General features: G+C 36.7%; 1 long non-coding RNA gene across 1 annotated transcript; it reads left to right on the top strand.

The window, feature by feature from the left end:
• Positions 1-5,150: 5,150 nt before the first annotated feature.
• On the top strand, positions 5,151-6,952 carry LOC126876761 (uncharacterized). The gene is made up of 6 exons (XR_007694504.1): positions 5,151-5,252; positions 5,465-5,560; positions 5,637-5,915; positions 5,991-6,259; positions 6,343-6,439; positions 6,602-6,952. It is a non-coding gene; the product is annotated as an uncharacterized LOC126876761 (long non-coding RNA).
• Positions 6,953-21,179: the final 14,227 nt, after the last annotated feature.

Genomic DNA, 21,179 nt, shown 5'->3' with positions numbered 1-21,179 from the left:
CTCACTGGCGAGATCGAGAAAATGTATCGGCAATTCCTCGTACGACCAGAGGATCGGAAATATCAAAGGATATTATGGCGCAGCGCGAGTGGAGAAACAGAAACATATGAGCTTAACACCGTAATACTCTTATCATAGAAATAGAAGCAGTCCTCAATTCCCGCCCGCTAACTCCTATCTCCACCGATCCAAATGATCTCCTAGCCCTCACTCCCGGACATTTCCTCATTGGCGATTCATTAATGTGCTTACGTGATCGAGATTTCAGAGACATTCCATCGAACCGACTCTCCAAATGGCAGCATATCCAACAGCTTAAACAACATTTTTGGAACCGCTGGCATAAGGAGTATTTGAACGAGCTAACCAACCGCAATAAATGGAGCAAGGGTGGACACAGCATCCAAAAGGGCACAATCGTCATCCTCAGAGAGGACAACGTTCCCTCCATGCATTGGCCTCTGGGCCGAGTTCATCCAGGCGCCGATGGTGTTGTCACGTAAAATAACAAAATAAAAAAGGAATTTGAGGTAAAAAATAAAAAAAAGAAAACTTTATTTTTTTTCTAACATCAATACACTTTACAATCTACTTCCGAACTCTGGGCGTGACTTTTTAAGACTGACTCTTATGATTTTACTTTCGATCGGATCCGATTACTTTCTTTTGTCATCCCTCAACATCCCCACCGTCCATGCATTTGCTAGGCGTCCGCGACCGTTGCCACGTGCTCTTTCTTCTAGAACCTTCGGTGGAAGGACCGTTGGGATGTTGATGGTTCATTAGGCACTTCAGCGATATACATTGTCGCCGAGTGCTTTATCTCTATCGTCAGTCCGTCGGATTTGAAGTATGCCGGTCGTGACAGTGTCATCCGGACAGCTACAGTTCAGACGGCAAAAAGCATTTTGGATCGGGGCGTCAAAAGGCTTGTCCCACTGCCAATTCAACCCGATCTCGAGAAACCCGAACAACTAGCCACCGAGACGAAATAAGATGGGAACTTCAACCACACCTCGCTAGTTTGATCGGTACCCTCTCAACGGGGGGAGAATGTTACGCCATGCGGCTTACCATAGGTCATATTCTTAACTATCGATCGCGGCACTATAATGTCGCAGACGGACCGTCGCGTCTGCCCGGCAAACAAACATTGTAGTGGCAAGCGCATGATTCATTAAGCAGGGCGACTTCCAGAAACGTCGACTCGTGGTCGTTATTTTACCTCGCGTAAAAGAATGTGGCGTGATCCGAACGTAGTGGGGGTCGCCTTCCAGAAAAAACGAAAAAAATCGAAAGGCGTTCAGAACTTTTCGAGAAGTCGAACCGTCAACACAGGTGGTATGTCGCGCATTACTTATCAACCAAAACGCAGTTACATTTTTTTTGTTCCATTTATATCTTTCTAGTTAATAAGTTGTTGAAATAAACATTAATTTATTTGTGTTAATTCTGTGGAATTTCATTGAACTACTGAACTGATCAGTTCGTGGCGTCGATTATTTAATCGTAACGGGAAATTACAACTCTCGTTGACGTGCTATCTCGCGATCGCGTCTCTCCGCGAACGGTCGAAACAAAATGATTCACTAAAAACTGTCCTGAATTCCTAAGAACTTATTTACCGCAAAACTGACAAAGTGTTTATTTAAAAAATGAGGTTGAAGGTAGTCCTTTTCTTTCATTTCATTCATTTTCATTTTCTTTCTTAAGTATGGCTAACACAATATCTAATCAATTAAAATTTTATATTTTCACGTGAAAAGTTTCTTTAGATAATTATTATCAACATGATGACTAACTCTTACGGATTAATACGTGTCTGTAGGGCAATCCGGTGGACTCGATCGGCTTTTTACTTCGAAAGTTGAGTAATCGGTGTCGCTTTCTTACGCATCTTTGAACTGTATAAATGTTTTAAAATTGTTTGATCCAGAATGTACCACACCGGACAATCAAGAAGGCAGGTGCCTTGACTACAGAAAATGTAAACCTCTGCAAGAAATATGGCAGATACAGTACCGTACAGCCACCGATTTTTATAGACGATCAGTGTGCAGATACCAGGGCAATGTTACGATCGTTTGCTGTCCGAACGATCCAAACAAAGAGAAGAGAGAAATTTTAATAAAAACTGTGTATAAGTATAAGGCTTTGCGACCACCATACTGAGGTTTTAGCAACGTCTCTCATACCAGGGTGGTCGATGGTAAACCAGCTGAACTTGGTACGTTTTATGTCTTTCTTTCCGATTAATAATAAGCCATTTACTGCAAAGAATGAACTTTAAAGGCATTAAACAGCACATCAATGTACATTTCAATTAGACTAAATAATAATGCTATGATTTTATCGGTAGTAACTTTACTTATTAACTTGAATTATTTCTTTCTTTTACTTCATGTTAGGAAGAGTATCTTTTTGCTTGAAATAAAAAATTGATATAGGAGTAATAATATGGATAGAGATCAAAAACTGTTAGGGCAGAAATTACACGTTTGAACTTTATAGTTCAGTATAGTTCAAATAGAAATTATATAGAATTATTTAATAATTTGTATTCCACTGGAATAAAAATTTAATTTCTGTCTTTATCAAATCTCTGTTTCAGAGTATTTGTACGTATGTACTTATCGTCTGCTGTATGATCGAATTTCGAATAGGTAATAATCGTTGTTACTCGTTATGTGAGAAAAAATTATGTATATTCACAACTATGACTATTGCATTTTAGGCGCTTGGCCATGAATCGCTGCATTAGGTTTTCGTAATCCCCGAAACCCAGACAAACCACTATGGAAGTGCGGAGGTTCCCTGATATCGGCTAGGCATGTTTTGACCGCAGCACATTGTGCACATATGGATGGAATAGAAAACATACACAATCATAATATTGCCATTCTTAGATTGGTGGAGGAGGTGCCATTTTCGAGTAAGTCCTCAAATATATATATATATATATATATATGCTATTGAGTATTACTGAAGTATCATATCCTGAAATTTCTTACTGTACACATATATTGTGTCATAAAGCGTGTATAATTCTTTCTCATACTTTTGGTCATTAGTTTCCTGCATTTTCATTTATTTTTTTATTTTTCAGGGTACGTATATCCCATTTGTACGAAAGAGCCCCTACGAAAGAGCAACTTCGTCGGCTATAACCCCCTTGTTGCTGGATCGGGAGCATTAAGATATAGTAAGTGATATCAATTTTATAATAAAATTAAATAGTTCCAGTCTTAAATATCTTTCTTATTTTCTTCGTAGGACGACCACGACGTAATGCATTAATGGAAGTACAAATGCCAGTGATTAAGAACGCCGAATGCAAAATAGCTTATTCCAAATTTCCTAATGCACCTGATATCACTGATGGTATAATATGCGCCGAACATGCTCAGGGTGGAGAGGATTCTTGTACGGTAATTAAGTTACAGAGTTACTACAAACTATACGGTATCTGAAGACACGTCGATTCGAATTAACATCAAATCGACGTCTTAAACATTAAAAATAATAGATAAACACAATTTAATAGTTTTGCCCACTTCTCACACCTCGTTATGGTATTTAATCTAATTTCCTCTAATCTTAGTTTTGCTCAAAATACATATAACATGTACGTTATAAATTGGAGTATTTCAATACACAAATCAATAGAAGATTATTACTGTATATAAGTATAATTTCAATACAATTCGATCGATATATTTCAGTATCTTTGATTAAAAATTTAACGATCCTTTCAGGCTGACCGCGGCGGATCACTGCTGATACAACATGAATTAACCTCGTATTTAATAGGTATTGTGTCTTATGCTTATAAGTGCGGCACAGCTGGGTATCCCAGCGTTTACACTAGGGTCACATCGTACCTTGACTTCATTCTCCAAGCGATGCAATAATATGATATTACTGTTCCATAAATATCATTGTGTAAAAAACGTAAAGTTGGATTTTCTTATTGTGGAGATAAGAAACAGCTCAAATTTACATTGTTTTGTACGTTACAAATTATAGGCTTAAAATGTACGAAATGTAACTTTGAAACGACACTAATTTTTTACGCACGATAAACCTCCACAACTTAGGTATGTAAAGATGATAAACGTATATTAATTCTATTAATTTGGTAATAATAAACCAACTTTCTGAGAAGTTCTGTAAATTTCGTTTCTTTTGTATCAAGAGAATAATGGAATATTCCACTTAGATCGTATACTTCTTGTATGTACGTACAAAATTTTCCGGCTAATCTAAAACACTTCATAAGATAGAGAGCTTCTGGAAATTCGGACACAGAGAGTGCATAAAATACAAGATAAGTCTCGTGTCTTTCAAAATTATTTTTTATTCGCTAAAAACGTCCTGTGTACTCATGCAATCACATGCAACCTCGAAACTTCACTTATTTTTTATCACTTTCCAATTCAATACACAGTTTCTGCATTTTTGACTATATGTAAGAGAAATTTCCATTCAGCCAAAGGTGTACTTACAGATTATAGATTCCTATACGACTCTCAGTAAAAATTTATCCGCACTCCAGATAGTTAAAACTTCTGTCGACCGTATTGATCCATCTGCACTCTTCGTATGACGTCAATATCTGTTCAGTGCTGCTGCGCAGGTTTCTTTGTGTTACGTCAATTCGTTTGTGACCGTTGCGCGAGTAATGGCGCTTTGCAATGGTGATTTGCAGGAAAACAGTGCAGGATGCTGTGATTCGTTTCTTGTGGTCGGAGGTTATGTTTGATGCCTATATTTATCAAAGATTTAATGCACATTATGGAGAAAGTGTTTTGTCACGAAGTGTGTTTGAATGGGCACAAAAGTTCAAAGAAGATCGCACAAGTGTTATGAAAAAACAGCTGGACGCCCGTCCACATCCACGATGACAACATTGAACGTGCTCATGAACTTATGCTCTATGGAATAGACGAGTGACAGTGGATAATGTGGCAAATCATTTGCAAATCAGCCACGGCTCTGCTTATGCAATAGTACACGACAGATTTGGATTTTAAAAAGTTTGTGCGAGATGGATGCCGAAAAAGCTGATGAAAAGGTGAAGACGACGATGCATTCGTGGTTCGCAGCTCAGCCCAAAACATTTTTTAATGAGAAAATATAAAGGTCCTTCGGCAAATGGACAAAGTGTATACAGAAATCGAGTGATTATGTCAAAAAATGATGTATGTCTTTTTTGACAATTGCTTAAAATAAATTCTACACCGACAGAGCGGGTAACTTTTTACTCACCCTCGTAAGACACTTAAATTTCCAATCTATTATGATGAATAAAAGAGCTTATACTATTAAATCTAATTGTATTTTGTTGCATGAGAGTACACGTGTATGTGATGTACATTACCTTTATATCCCCTTGAACGCTTCAATATTGCGCATATATACTATATTTTGTACAGCTTCTATAAAATTTCGTATGTTTGTTTAGGCTGTTAATCTAGAGGCTGGAGTACAAAGAAGTGGCACAATGATGTGGGCTGATGACATTTATAATTATCAAGGAATCACCCCTACATTCGCTCAGGTATATATCGTTGACTATAATGTATTTAACATATATGATTGTTAGAATATTAATAATTAATTTTTAATTCTATCAGAATTTTAATGAAACTGTCCCTTGGGAAGGAAGAACTGATACCTTGATATCACGGTTTGTACATCCTATATATACGACAAATTTTAGAACATTATATAACGAAGAACCAGATCGTCGTGGCCATGTGATGTGAATAAAAGGACTTGAATTTGATGATATTTTTATAATGTTAGATAACATAACTAAGTATCTTCACAGTAAGATAGGATGACATGGTTTACATGATCTTAATGTTGTTCACTCGAGTGATGATATTATAAGGAAAAGTGTAATATCACAGGTAGGATGATTCATAATTTAGAACTACTAACTCATGTATGTATTAAAAATTAAAGAAATATATTAAATTTTATAGGATATTTATGTTTAGTAACCAGTAATTCAGAGATTGGTATTCATGGTTACTATAACGAGGCTGTAGAAACGCACCCTTTCTTCTTTGCAAATGGTCCTGTATTTATGTCTAAGCCGAAACTGGAACCTCTGAATAATTTAGATTTATTCTTGTTATTTTCTAAAATACTTATCTACAGTATACCATAAGGAATGATACCGTATCGCACCTAATCAAGTGCCTTAAGAAACATCAACAGGATATCACAGTAATCCCTTATCGACTGATATGTAAGTAAAAGTTATCTGTCATTGTTATACACAATTATGTGTTAGTGTTATACACAGTTATTTATCATTTTCTATTAATTCAGTTGTAGCCACTACAATATCTATGACACTGGTAGTAATTATAAGAACAATAATGATGTTCTATAAGAGGAAATGATGATTAGGAACAAAAACTTACAGGTAAGTCAAAGTATATGTTATTTGCCATTTGAAAAGAAAGTTACTAACTTGGAATTTTTTGATAAATAATAATTGTGCAAAATATATTGGATTTCAAATTTGTCAAAAATTGAAATTTAAGAAGCATTGTAATAATATAACATTAATATTTTGATTTTTCAGGAGATATCATGCGGTGGATGGATAATATGTAAAAAATATTAAGCAGTATATGAATTTTCATATTGCGTAGAGATAACAAAATGAATTTTAAAAAATGTCGACATGGTAATAAGAAATAGCATCATGACAAAGAATATATAAACACAGTTTCATTTTTTATAAATAAAAATTTGTTGTTCCAGATTTTGAAATATAGTGAAACGTTTAATTAGTATCTTAATATCTTTAAATAATTATTATTTTAGAATCAATTGTAATTGTATCATACGTACTTTTGAATTCGTGCAAGAACATATGTTATTTTGAAGTAGTTATTATTAGGAAATTGTTAGACGCGAACAGTATGCGAAAAGTTAGTATGTAGTGTAATAATTATCAATCAAAGCACAAGAATTAAATTCTTTAGGAAAAAATTTCCGGAATTTCTTATTTACATGATTATAAAGAAATCCATAACAAAAAGGAGCTGCTTTCTAATACTTCTCTTCCTTGTAATGCCTACGTTAACAATAACGAGGTTCGACTTTTTGTTTTTAGAGGGATACTGGAAAATTTGAAAGTACAGTACCATTGGGAAGAAAATCACGATATTGAAAACGATATTTGCAAGTAAATTTCCAAAAAATCTGTTTTCAAATCTTCGCTTTCTATTTCACATTAAAAGAAAGGGAGGGCTGCCTTCTTTTTCTGCAAGACAAAACAAACATTCTGAATCTCGTATCAATGAATGATGTCAATAAGTTATTTTTCTTTTCAGATTGAACAATATTCCAGATTTATTCATAATTTCATACTACGCGAAGAATAGACTTTCATAGGTATATAAAGGAAATATTAAGTATAGGAAAACTCTTTTTCGTTGTAGGTGACATATGCTTCACGGTTGAACACATGTATTTTTGAACACATATAAATGAAAAAGTACTCTTATGGAGAAAAAGAATTGATACCTTCGATTGACATTAGATAATGTATATAAACTTATGAACAATCACTATCACTATCAGTTTGTATTTTAGGTGCACACGCAGATTTGTTGGAGTTCTTATAAAATGTACTTCCTGTACGAACGTTTTATTCTTCCAAATTTTACGATACTATGTCTCATATGATAACTATATGGATTAAACGTAATATAAATGATCCGAAAATAGACTCGAACGACATTAATTGTCTTTCTATTTATACCAATATCGAAAATACAAGTAAAGCTGGAGCAATAGTATGCAAGAATGGACTATTTATTATTTTAAACCAAATCATAGCATATTCAGAATGCACAGTATTATCATGAAACGACGAGTTTTATGTTAATTCCGACCGATTACAATACCTTTCTTTCGTTTACAAGGAACGACGAGACTGGCAGTTGCGTGATTTCCAATGCAAAAGCCGCGATATCTGCACGATAACCTAACCTCAACCGATTTTGTTGTACTATTCTTACGTGGACTTCGTTTGTACCACTTTCGTAACAAAAATAGAATACGTAGAACACAGCATTCCGTTATGCGATATTGTCGATTCCTAACATCCGAAAAATCAGAGATAATTTTTTCCCTACAGTTGTACATTTGTGTGAAAAATTACGAACGTAAAGTTGTTTGGTGCATGCACAGTCCTCCCCTCCGCTGCATTTGCGTGGACATGCTAGAAAGATTCACTTTTCCACGGTGAAACTGTATGTATTATAATTTCATTTTTACAAAGGTCGAACATCCTACTATGCATAAATTTAATATTAATATAAGCAGGTTTCGTGTTAAGTATTACATCTGACGTATAAGCACACGTGTGTACGAGCCTTGGTTTTAAATGTCTTATAGTAGACACCGAAAAGATTATTCAGTTGGATATCTGACTCAACATCAATATTTTACTAGGAGATAACATGTTAAGAACACGTTGGTGGATGGCATGGGAGATGATGAATGAAGACATACTTCTGTGAGATACATAAAATAGTAGTCAGAACGTATTTTGGCGCTTGGGGACAGCAACAGCTTTTTTTTTGTTTTTATTTATTTGTTGAAATTACAATCAATTCTCGCGTTGAGAATTTTCAGTAATTTTTCCGGCGTGGCGCAGTGACATGGCTGTTTATTTACAATAAGTTAATACTTATTATAGATAGGTATAATTTATAAGTATTATAAGTAAGTGCATATGCTTAATTTGGATAATTAAATGAATCTAACGTTTAGGTCTAGCGAGTAGTGCCTCTTCAGCCTGCGAATCTGGTCCGTCGTATCGAGTAGTCCAGTGATTAGGGGGTTTCGGTGTTTCTTGACTCTTTTGCTATATCTGTCGCTATATTTTGCTATTTCCTCTTTGACTGTAGGTATCTTGAGGTCGCGATGGATGGTTTCGTTGGTAACATACCAAGGTGCGTCTATTAAGGCTCTTAGCGCTTTCGATTGGAATCGTTGTAGTATTTCGATGTTGGAGTTACTTGGACAGCAACAGCTGGTGATACTGTCATACACCTCCATTTATAAACTTTCGAAAATCGATGTGACCTTCAAACTTTAGTGTATTCTGTTTCACAGCACAAAATGTTTCCGAAACGTAAGTTTATTGTTACAATAAACTTGACTAGTGGCTCTGAAATACTATCCTTGAAAAAACAATGGGGAAATTGGAGCAAAAAAAAAGAAGGAAATAAACAAAGACCTTGTTGGTTCGTAAAAATAAAATATGCTACAGGAAAAATTTTTTCCAACGGATTGAGATGCGACAAGCTTTAAAAGCTATGACGCGAATCGAGCGTTTGTCTACAAGAGCGCATTTTCGGTGGATATATATGTCGGAATGACATTGGGGATAGGGTTGTCGGTGTTTGAGGAGTCTTCATTGAAGGTAGCCATCGTTGCGGTGTAACGAAGATACGATTTATTGACACAGGTATGAATAACACAGGTTTTGACAATCTACCACGGCGGTGAGACGTCCGCGACACTAGTGACAGTGGTCTCCGGTTCAATAACGAATCCGCGGCCAACGGGATGACAGATGGGCGTTCTCGCTGAATCTAAGTCTGACTCGTAAAAATAATTGCTGAGCGTAAAGACGTTACTCTTTGGTCGACGGGAGCGCGTAAAAGAATGCCCGTCCCGTCCCGACGATGTCACAGAGGAAAACTATAATGGGGTGTGTCTAAGGACACGAGATCATCGGATTCGTCGAGGAAAGCCTTCGTTTAGGAAGTAAGGGAAATTGACGTTGCTGCTAATTGGTCAATCTCCATATCGGTGGTTAGAAAAAGATGTTAGCCGCCCTCGAGGGAAAGTTGCTAGCGGGAGACGCCGCTCGTTGAAAAATATGTCTCCCCTATCTTCCCGTAGTTGGGACAAAGACTGTTTGTCTGTTTGAAGGACTTTAGTTAACTAAACCTTAAGATTTATAACGGGCCCTCCAGCTAGCCGAACATGTACTGCGGAGACGCATCGACATCTGGCAATCATCTTACTCGAAGAATAGGGTCTGCGTGTGGCGAGCCACGGGACAGAAACCGTTGGAATGTTTACTGTCGCGTGTCGCCACGAATATTTCTTTTAAGGAGAGCTATAGAATTACTCCATACCTTTGTTAGGCAAAGCGTTTATCCCTTGACCGCGGCTACGTTGGGCGACAGACTGTCACCTCGAGCCAAAGCTCACCGTCACTAATCTAGAACAATTACAATCGGATTGAATAACTACAATTGTTCAATTACAGCTATAGTAGACTCTAGGTTAGAATGTTGCGGGATTATCTAAAATTCCAAAGGCTCCGGTGTTCTTTCATCTCCGACATATAATTATATAATGACTCATTGAAAACCAGCTTTCATTTTTTGTTGATAGTATGGTAAGAAAATGTGAAGTTCGAACGCTTGTAACGATTGCCTGAGTTGCGTCATCCTTGGTTTTAGGAAAAGATAGGGAAGTCACTGAAGGGTGTCGCGGCTTCGATGTCTTTCGTAGCTGCGACGCGGAGGCCTCTCGGTTGTTCTTTGAACAATCGTCAACGTGGACGAACGTCAAAGCGAAACCACGCGAATTCGGCATTTCCGATAATACGGAACTCTGTAAACGCGACTGCGTTGAATTCGTTCGATTAATTCCTAGCAGTATCTATAAACAGTGAACTTAAGGCCCCATACACAACTGCATACGCTAGGTTGTAAGAAATAATAGCTATATAAGTATGTAGCGGCGCATGAGTTAGAGAACGATGCAAATCGAGAGCGACTCATATTATTGTTTTGCCTCGTGACACTTACACAGTCTTGACGTACATGTAACGTCAACAAATATCTCCAACAGACTCAGGAAACCTGAACAGCCTTGCACACGACACCGACTCCCAAAACAAAGGAATATGAATTCGGCACATAGGCATAAGATAAACGAACATCTAGAAGGGCTGTGTCTTGATCGAGTCTTTCAGTCTTTCGGTAACGGTCAAATCGCACACTTGTAATCCTATTATAAAATAAAGGTACCTCGAACTCTGGTTCAAGAACCCAACATTTTTTTATTATTATTTTCCCATTATTTTTACGTGACATTTTGGCGATCCTGCCAGGATCCATTCGCTTCAGTGTAAACGAAGTTACGATTTCGGTCTACGGACATTATTGAAGATCGAAGGATTCGAACTACTTGTGTTATGAACTTTGCTGTCAATAATTTACCACGGTGGACCAAATTAACGGGGCCACTGTCAGCATAGAACAAATCAACAGAACGAGTTTGACACTCAAACGCATTTGAACGCGCCACAGAGGAAAACACCGCAAGGGAACCTCATTCTACGAACTTACGTATCAAGGTGAGAAAAGTCGGAATTCTTTTAAACAATATAGAACGCGAAAAGTTAGTTTCTCTAGTAACTCTAGCGAAGAGACAATATGAACAAGAAAGACACAAAAGCCGAGACAAGTTTACCCTCTACAAGTGGAGTTCAAAATAAAACGGGAACACTCGATTCCTCTACCAGAGCAATTTTAGACTTAATACAGAGACAGAACGAAGAATTTCGACAACAATTTAACGAAATAAAGAATGCTTTAAAATTAGCGAACGAAGAAAATAGAAAACGCGCTAACGAAATGGAAATATTAAGTAGAAACCTCTCTCGTGTTAAACTACCACAAATAAACGTAAAATCAACTGAATTCGGTTCTATGATGACTGACGATGACGATAATATATCAGTATTAAAACACGATACTAATCCACCTCCACCTATGCCACAAAAGCCACCAACATATGTCCAACCATCCAATTCAACAGCTGGAAACTCTGGAAATCTAAAAGCTGTTTAGTATCTCCGATACTAAACGGAGAAAACGATATAAGTGTAGAAGATTTTATTCGTGAAATAAAAGAAATGAGAATGATGTGTAGCGAACAAACGTTATTATTAAAAATGATCAAAATAGAGAAAATTGTAGGAAAAGCCGCAATGACAATCCGCAATATCCATATTAACGAATTCGAAACTCTGTACGAAGGATTAAGACGTAACGTAGCTACTCAAGCATCAGTAAGAGAACACCAAGATCAGTTAAGAGTGATAAAGCAAGGAATAACCGAAAGCGTGCAAAATTATAACATTAGATTTCGACGTGTTTTCAACAAACTTCAATACAGCATTACCAATGAATATAAAGACGAACTAACTCGATGAGCGATGAACGATCGACTATACATGGTTTCTGTGATTGACTATGTAAGAGGCCTTCGTTCAGAAATAGGACACGTGCTATTGGCTAATCCCCCCCCCCAAACATCATCGATGCAGAAAAAAAGGCAATGGACGTGGAAAAATACTTTCGCGAAGACAACGCTCGCAGACGGATGACACGACAAACAACCACTCCACCATCTTATCGTAACCAGACGTCTCGTCCAGTAGGTAACCGCTTCACGATTACAAGTAACATGAATAACAAAACTCCACCCACACAAAACATTCTACCAAGAATGAATAATTTTACAAAGCTTGAAAATCGACCATTAAACGAAAGGCCACAAACGAAATGTTTCAAATGCGATCGATTGGGACACCTTGCCAATCAATGCCAAAATTTTCGAATACCGCCTCAAACAAAAGCCCCTCCAGGAATAAACCACATTCAAGAACAATCAGAATTAACAATGCTACCTCAGGAAGATTATCCACAATACGACTACAATTACCAGGACGACGAGGATTGCGATTTTTCGTTGACTCGGGAGCAGGAATCAACTTGCTTAAACGAGGATGCTACCCAGGAAGGACAATAATACCAGACACATAGAAATTCTCCATGGAACATTCCAAATACGAATCCAATTCCAAAATTAAACTAAATTTATTCAACAAAGAGATAGAATTTTCCTTAGTAGATGATAATTTCCCTATCATAGAAGACGGCATATTAGGCTTACCCGGTTTAAATCAATATCGATTCGAACTCTCCAATAAAACATTAAAATTAGATAATAATACTCTTCTGCTGCAGCAAGAACCACCCCTCGCATCGGGAGAAATCGTTCAAAAAATTGTATACTTCGACGGAAAGCCAACGCCAGTATGCTTTATCAATGGTGGTAAGTTTTCAGTCCAAATTTCTAACATTATTGAAAATATAAACACTGTAGATCAAATCTAAAAATTCAAATCTTTGATTCGACTATCGCACATAGAAAAACCTCTTAGAGAACCTATGTAGTATTTTCGTCTGTACCTACTTAAATTATATTTATCTTATTTTCCTTTAAGCATTCGTGAACGTAGTGGTAATGAACTTCAATGTGTTTAGAATTTTTTGTGAAATTTCCGTACTTTGCTATACTTATCACTCCAGAGTTATCGTCATAAATTTTTACAGGGTTATTGTCTAGATTTACATTGAAGACCTTCATAATTTCTCTAATAGACATTAATTCACTCACCGCTTCCGATAGAGCTACATACTCTGCATACGTCCAGGCTTTTGTCACACACCTTTGTTTTTTAGATTTCCAACCGATTACATTTCCATACAATTTAATTACATATCCAGAAGTAGATTTTCTATCTAAATGATCTCCTGCCCAATCAGCGTCCACATAACAATCTATCGTTTCACACTTTTCATTCCTTTTCTAATGTAACCTTAAATCTTTAATATTAAATATTTCAATATTTCGGTACAAATATTTCAATATTCGCAAAGCATATTTAAAATGTGTCTCGCTACAACAATCTTGAAATCTACTTAAGATAATTCACACTATAACTTATATTGGGTCTGGTATTTGTACTAATATACAGCAATGCGCCAATTAAATTCTTGTATCCAATGTCATTTCTATTTATCTCAGCGTTTTCAATTTTTAAATTTGTTTCCGTTGGTGTACAGTACAATTTGCTGTTTTGTAATTTATATTTGTTCGCTAATGATTCAATGTATTTCGTTTGGCTTAGTTTCATTTCATTTTTTATATAATCATACTCTATATTTATTCCAAAATATTCTTTTACTTCACTTAAATCTTTCATTTTAAATTTATCAGGTAATAGCTTCTTTACATTTTGTATCCTTTTTTTGTTTTTACTACAGATTAACAAATCGTCTACATATATTAGCAAATAAACAACATTTTCCCCCTCTCCATGAGTATATAGGCACAACTCTATGTTATTCTTCTTAAAATCCAATGTCGTCACATACCTATCAAAACACTCATACCAATCCCTCGGACTTTCTTTTAACCCATAAAGCGCTTTCGATAATTTACAAACTCTATTCGTTCCGTCCGCATATCCCTTTGGTTGATTTACATATACCTCCGAGGTTACTTCACCATTTAAAAAGGCAGTTTCTACATCCATTTGCTCAATTATTACTCCATTTTGACAACAATATGATAGCAATATCTTAAAGGTCTGATTACTCGCCACTGGAGAATATATGTCATCGGCTACGTTTCTTTGTTGAAATCCCCTTACCACTAATCTAGCCTTATACCTGTCCTCTGATTTTTTCGTGTAAACCCATTTTACATCTAATACTTCTTTGCCTTTTACCCTTTCTACCAATTTCCAAGTTTTATTCTTATAGAGACATTCTATTTCCTTATCCATAGCCTGTTTCCAAACTTCACTATTTTCACAACAAATCGCCTCCTCAAATGTGCAAAAGATATCTACTCTACAATAATTTGCGTGAATCTCACTACTGTTTTCCTTTTCTGGATACCTTACTGGAGTTTTCTTATTACGTGTAGATCTCCTAGGAATCTTTACGCTTTCAGAACTATTATCATTTTCATCTTCTCTACTTTCTAACTCTTCCTTATTCATGCTGTCCAATAAATAATTATCTTTACTATCATCGCTAACTGCATCGAATGAATTCTCCTCAAAACCGATACATTTTTTGTCTGTTTCTACGATCTCTACATGTCGCTACTGTTATTTTTACACCTAATAGGACTCTCTAACCTACTTCACTATATCCTAACAGAATTCCCATATCTGCCTTCTTATCCCATTTGGAAACTCTTTTTTGTTCTGGCCTTCTTACAAAAACTTTACTTCCATATAGATGTAGATTTTTAACACTTGGTTTTCTCCCGAAGAATATTTCAAAAGGTGTCTTTCTTTCTATAGTATTCGCTAATATTCGATTTTTCAAGTATGCCGCTGTACAAACTATTTCCGGCCAGTACCTTTTATGTACTTTCGCTTCCGCTAACAAGCAACGCGCCATGTCCATCACTGTTCTATTATACCTTTCCGCTGTCCCGTTTAATTCATGTACGTATGTTGGGCAATTATTTATTCTTATACCTTTATCCCTAGCAAATTTATAAATTCGATTATTTAAATATTCTTTACCATTATCGCATCTTAATATTTTTAACCTCTTGCCCGTTAAATTTTCGGCTTCATTTACGAACTGTACGAAAGAATCAAAGACCTCATCTTTTGATTTTATACAATAGATCCTAGCTATTTTACTATAATCATCGATAAATGAAATGAAATATTTTTCTCCATTGAATCCGGTAGTCTTAAAGGGACCACATACGTCCGTATGAATAATTTCCATTATTTCCCTAGCCTTAGTTCGATTATTTTTGAAAGGTAAGTTATGCATTTTGCTTTCTATACACACCCTACATTTCAAAAGTTCCTTTTCAAATTCATTCGGTATGCCAGTCACTAGCTGCTCTTTACCCAAAATCTCTAAATATTTAAAATTTACGTGTCCTAGCATCCTATGCCATCTTTCCTTTTTACTCATACCACTACGTTCGGCGCTGTTTACTAAGTGCTTCTTCCCTTTCAATATACTTTTTATTCTATATGTCCCATTCTCTTTGAACTGAGCTGTAAGTATATTATCCTCATCTATTACTTTCGCAATATTTCCTTTGGAAATAACCGTATTCTTATCGTCTGCTGGTTTACCTAAACTAATCAAATTTGCGGACATTTCTTTCGCGTAAAATACTTTCCTCATATTTATTTTATTTTGTTTTCCGAATGCTTCAAAATAACTTATAACATTCCCAACTTTTGTCGCTTTTATCGGTCTATTATCGCCTAAATATATATTTACCGGTTCTTTTAGGTCGATAGATTTATCGAAATAATTTATATTATTAATTATGTGATCGGTACAACCGCTATCTAATAGCCACACTATTTCGTTCTTACTTATTTCATTCGTCTCACTGCTGTTTGCTGCGTGCGCCGTTGCTGTCCATATGCCTGCTCTTGAGTTTCCATGCTCGCCCGTGCCGGTTCTTGATTGATGATGAAAGTTTCCACGTCCTCTGCTCGTATTGCCTTTGTTCTCTCTTCCTCTGTTTCGACCAGGTGTTGGCCCATGCCAATAGCCGTTACTGCTTCCCGCTTGGACGCCATTTTGACACTCTCTCGCAAAGTGTCCTAATCTTCCACATCTGAAGCATCCTTCCTTTTTTGCAGAAAAGGCGTTGGTTTGCCTTTCTCCTCGATTGGATTTATTTTTCTTCTCTGCTATCTCTATTTTATTTTTTACATACGCTACCGTTTGATCCTCTTCTTTCAATGCGTCTATTATGTCCGCTATGTAGCTGTATTCTTCGGGTAACGTATTCAGCATGTAATTCAGCTTTTCCCTCTCACTTACTTGTGCGTCCGCACTTTTTAATTCATTTATTAATTTTTCGAAATCGTTAAAGAATGATGCTGAATCACTGTAGTTCTCCAGTCTTATGTTTTCCAATCTCCTTCTGCATACGATCTGCAGTGCCGTCGACTCTTTCAAGTACATTTCATCGAACCTTTTTATTATATCATACGCCGTTTTTCCTTCCCTAACATACTCCAATTGTCTGTTCGATATTGCACTATAAATTATATTTATCGCCTTCAAATCCTTTTTGTCCCAGTCTTCATCGTCTCTTTCGTTCTTCATTCTAGTTGTAACAACCTCGCATTCCTTATATTTGAGAAACATCGTGATTCTTTGCTTCCACATTCCATAATCCTCACCATCGAATATAGGTATCATGATTTCCGATCTCTCCATTTTAATTGATTCTTCTTTTTTTTTCTTTTCTTACTCAAGCGTTCCTACGTGCTCGAAGTATATTTTTTTTCTCTGAAAGTTTTTTTTTCTTTACTGAAAACTCACTCGCAAGATCGTAACCACGCACTAAATATCTTGCAAAACTAGTAACCACGCTCTGCTACCATGTTAAGGAAATTCGAGGATTTGGGAATACAAATAATTGACTATATTTCCCACACAACAGTTATACATCTATATTACTCTCTGAAGAACGTCTTGCACGCACGCTGGTCGCCAACCGACTATCCTAGATTCTTCTAACATCTGGCAACAGTCTTTTGTCTCCACTAAGACCTTGACGCCCTCTAACCCTTACACACACACTCTCATGTACAGTGTAAATGTATCACTTCCCTAACAAATAAGTATGTTATTTCGTTACCACTTATCTCGTTCATCTCGCTGCTGTGTGCTGCGTGCGCTGTTGCCATCCATATGCCTGCTCCTGAGTTGCCATATTCGCTCGTGCCGGCTGCTGATTGACGATGGAAGTTTCCACGCCCCCTGTTCGTATTGCCTTTGTTTCCTCTTCCTCTGCTGCGACCACGTGTTGACCCACGCCGATAACTGTTACTGCTTCCCGCTTGGACGCCATTTTGACACTCTCATGCAAAATATCCCACTCTTCCACATTTGAAGCATCCTTCCTTTTTTGCAGCAAAGGCATTAGTTTTCATTTCTCCTCGATTAGACTTATCTTTCTTTTCCGCTATTTCTATTTTATTCTTCACGCACGCTACCGTTTGTTTCTCTTCTTTCACTGCATCTATTATATCCGCTATGTAGCTATACTCTTCGGGTAACGTATTGTTTTCGCACGTTCGCTGGGAGACGCGATCTCGAAGAAGCGCGCCAACGGGAGTCGTAAATTCCCGTTACGATTTGCTAATCGACGCCGCGAATCGCTCGATCCCTTATTTCGTTTAGGATAATAAGGGTAGTTAAATGAAGGATAACGCTGTTGCTAACAGGTTATTATATATTTTCACAAACCAACAACTTCGGTGTAACACAAAATGAATATTTGTTATGAGATGACTACGAATGAGTGCGACCTGAGTCTCTAGACGGATTATCGCGTATACTGATGGATTTGTCGACTCATTGTATTCGAATTGCTGACCGCTTGACGAGATGCTTGATTGAGACTGACTGATCTTCGGGTGTAAACCCGGTCGAAGGATGTTGACTGTTCGAAGGATGTAAAGTCAGTGATGTTCGGAGACGATGCTGTGGCGGAGGAAAGCTAAGGATGGGTGTGTCTAGCGCACGGGACCATCGGATTTGTTGGTGACGATTTTGACTAAGGGAGTGAGGGAAATAGTCTTCGTTGTTAATTGGTTAAACGAAGGGTCTTAACCGCCCTCGAGAGAAAGTGGTTCGTGGGAGGAAAGTTGCATCATACGTGAGAAAAACCAACTTTCCCTTGTCAAGCCGTAGTAGACAAAGGTCTTTAGAAATGCTTTGGAAACAGACGTTTGTTCAGTTTGAAGGACCTCGACTAGGAAATTCCTAAGATTTATGGAAGATACTTGAGACTATTGAGGGTACGCAGTGAGTATCCGAAGACATCTGGTTGCCATCTTGCCCGCGGTGTGTGGCCTGGGCTAGGTAGAGTTACGCGACGTAACACGTATTTATCATGTAATTCAGCTTTTCCCTTTCACTCACTTTTGCGCCTGCACCTTTTAATTCATTTATTAATTTTTCAAGATCGCTAAAAAACGATGCTGAATCACTGTATTTATCAAGACTTATCTTCTCCAATCTCCTTCTGCACACGATCTAGTGCCGTCGATTCTTTCAAGTACACTTCGTCGAACTTTTTCATTATTTCATACGCTGTTTTTTCTTCCCTAATATATTCTAATTGTCTATTTGAGAAGGCACTGTAAATTATATTTATCGCCTTCAGATCCTTTTTATCCCAGTCTGGATTGTCTGTTTCAGTCTTCACTCTAGTTATAACAATATCACATTCTTTATATCTCAGAAACATTGTTATTCTTTTCTTCCACATACCGTAACCCTCGCCATCGAATATCGATAGCATAATTTCCGATCTCTCCATTTTAATTGATTTCCTATTCTTTACTCAAGCGTTCCTACGTGCTTGAAGTATTTTTTCTTTTATTTTATATTCTTTGAACGTTTCTTCCCTTACTAAACTCGCAAGACTAAAAACCACGCACTAAATAGCTTGCAAAACTAGTAACCACGCTCTGCTACCATGTTAAGGTATAGAGAGGATTCGAAAATACAAATAGTTTACTTTATTTCGCACACAACAGCTATACATATATATATTACACTCTGAAGACTTCGATAACCTTCTTGCACGCACGCTTGTTGTCAACCACCTCCTCTAGATTCTCCTAACAGCCTCCAATCGTCTTTTGTCTCTACTGAGACCTGGACGCCCTCTGACGCTTACACACACATTCACGTGTACAGTGTAAATGTATCATCTACGTAACAAGATCATCAACGTAAAATCCTACCGTCCTCCCGAACATCATAAAACCGAAATAAATAAACAGATGACTGAAATGTTAAACAAAGAGATTATAGAACCCTCCGACTCTCCCTATAACTCTCCTGTCTGGGTCGTTCCAAAGAAAATCGACGCATCAGGGAAACAAAAGTGGCGAGTAGTGATTGACTTTAGGAAGTTAAACGAACTAACAGACCAAGACGCGTATCCACTACCTGACATTAACGATATACTATCACAGCTAGGAAATAAGAAATATTTCTCCTCTTTAGACTTATCCTCAGGGTTCCATCAAATACCCATGGACGAGAATTCAAAGAAATACACTACATTTAGCACACCATAAGAACACTTCCACTATAATAGAATGCCATTCGGGCTCAAGAACGCACCTGCTACCTTTCAAAGAATGATGGATACCACGTTAAGAGGTTTGATTAACAATCATTGTTTCGTTTATCTCGATGATATCATTATATTCGGGCAATCGATGGAAGAACATACTAAAAACTTAGTCATTATATTCCAAAGACTCGGGAAAGTAGGTCTAAGAATACAACCAGATAAATGTGAATTCTTAAAGCCCGAATTAGAATATCTAGGACATGTAGTGACAGCAGATGGAGTAAAACCTAACCCTAAAAAGATAGAAGCAGTAAAGAATTTCAAACTACCAAAAAATCCTACAGATGTAAAATCATTCCTTGGGCTAGCTGGATACTATAGAAAATTTATTAGAAACTTCTCTAAAATTGCCAAACCTCAATCTATTTTTAAAGAAGGACATTTAGTATTAATTCATAACGATCATAAAGAACACAAGATAGATACTGAATGGCCAGGGCCATACACCATTGAAAAAGTGAAAAACCCCTTATTATGAAATAATAGTAAATCACTCGATTAGGAAAATACATGGTAACCGTATTAAACCTTACTTTCCAGGACGATCTTCACCTTCTTCATAGTTAGCTAAGCTAAACGTTATACCCCTTAATGGTAGTTCTATATATCAAGAAAAATTAGCTCATGCATACTTATATAGCGAATCCGTAAACGTAATTATAGGTTTAGACATTAAGGATATATATGCAAAACTCAGCGAAATTAAAAGATTTAGACTAATGTTAACAGAACATTTTAAAAGTGAATGCCCGTATTCCAATGAAATGATTACACGCGCTCGCAAAAGAAATTTAGACAATGTAATCATGCATATTAAATTTATGACACACACTTGTTACCGAAGAGGCTCATTGAATTTTGTTGGATCCATTTCTAGAAGTCTATTTGTAACTCTGGATAACGATAATTTAGAATTAATGAATAAAAATATAGATAAATTTTTTGATGAAAACAATAACTTAAAAACCAATATAACTTACAAAACAAATTTCAAAACTATAGCTTTACCCTTAACTGACAGTCTAGAAGAAATCCTAACAAAAATTGAAAACGCTCCAAAAATCATTAATAATGTATAATCGTATAGAATGCACCTC

The sequence above is a fragment of the Bombus huntii genome, unplaced genomic scaffold, assembly GCF_024542735.1.
Source record: "Bombus huntii isolate Logan2020A unplaced genomic scaffold, iyBomHunt1.1 ctg00000092.1, whole genome shotgun sequence".
Classification (NCBI taxonomy): Eukaryota; Metazoa; Arthropoda; class Insecta; order Hymenoptera; family Apidae; genus Bombus; species Bombus huntii.
The sequence above is the reverse complement of the archived record's forward strand: the minus strand, read 5'-3'. Positions and strand labels throughout refer to the sequence as shown.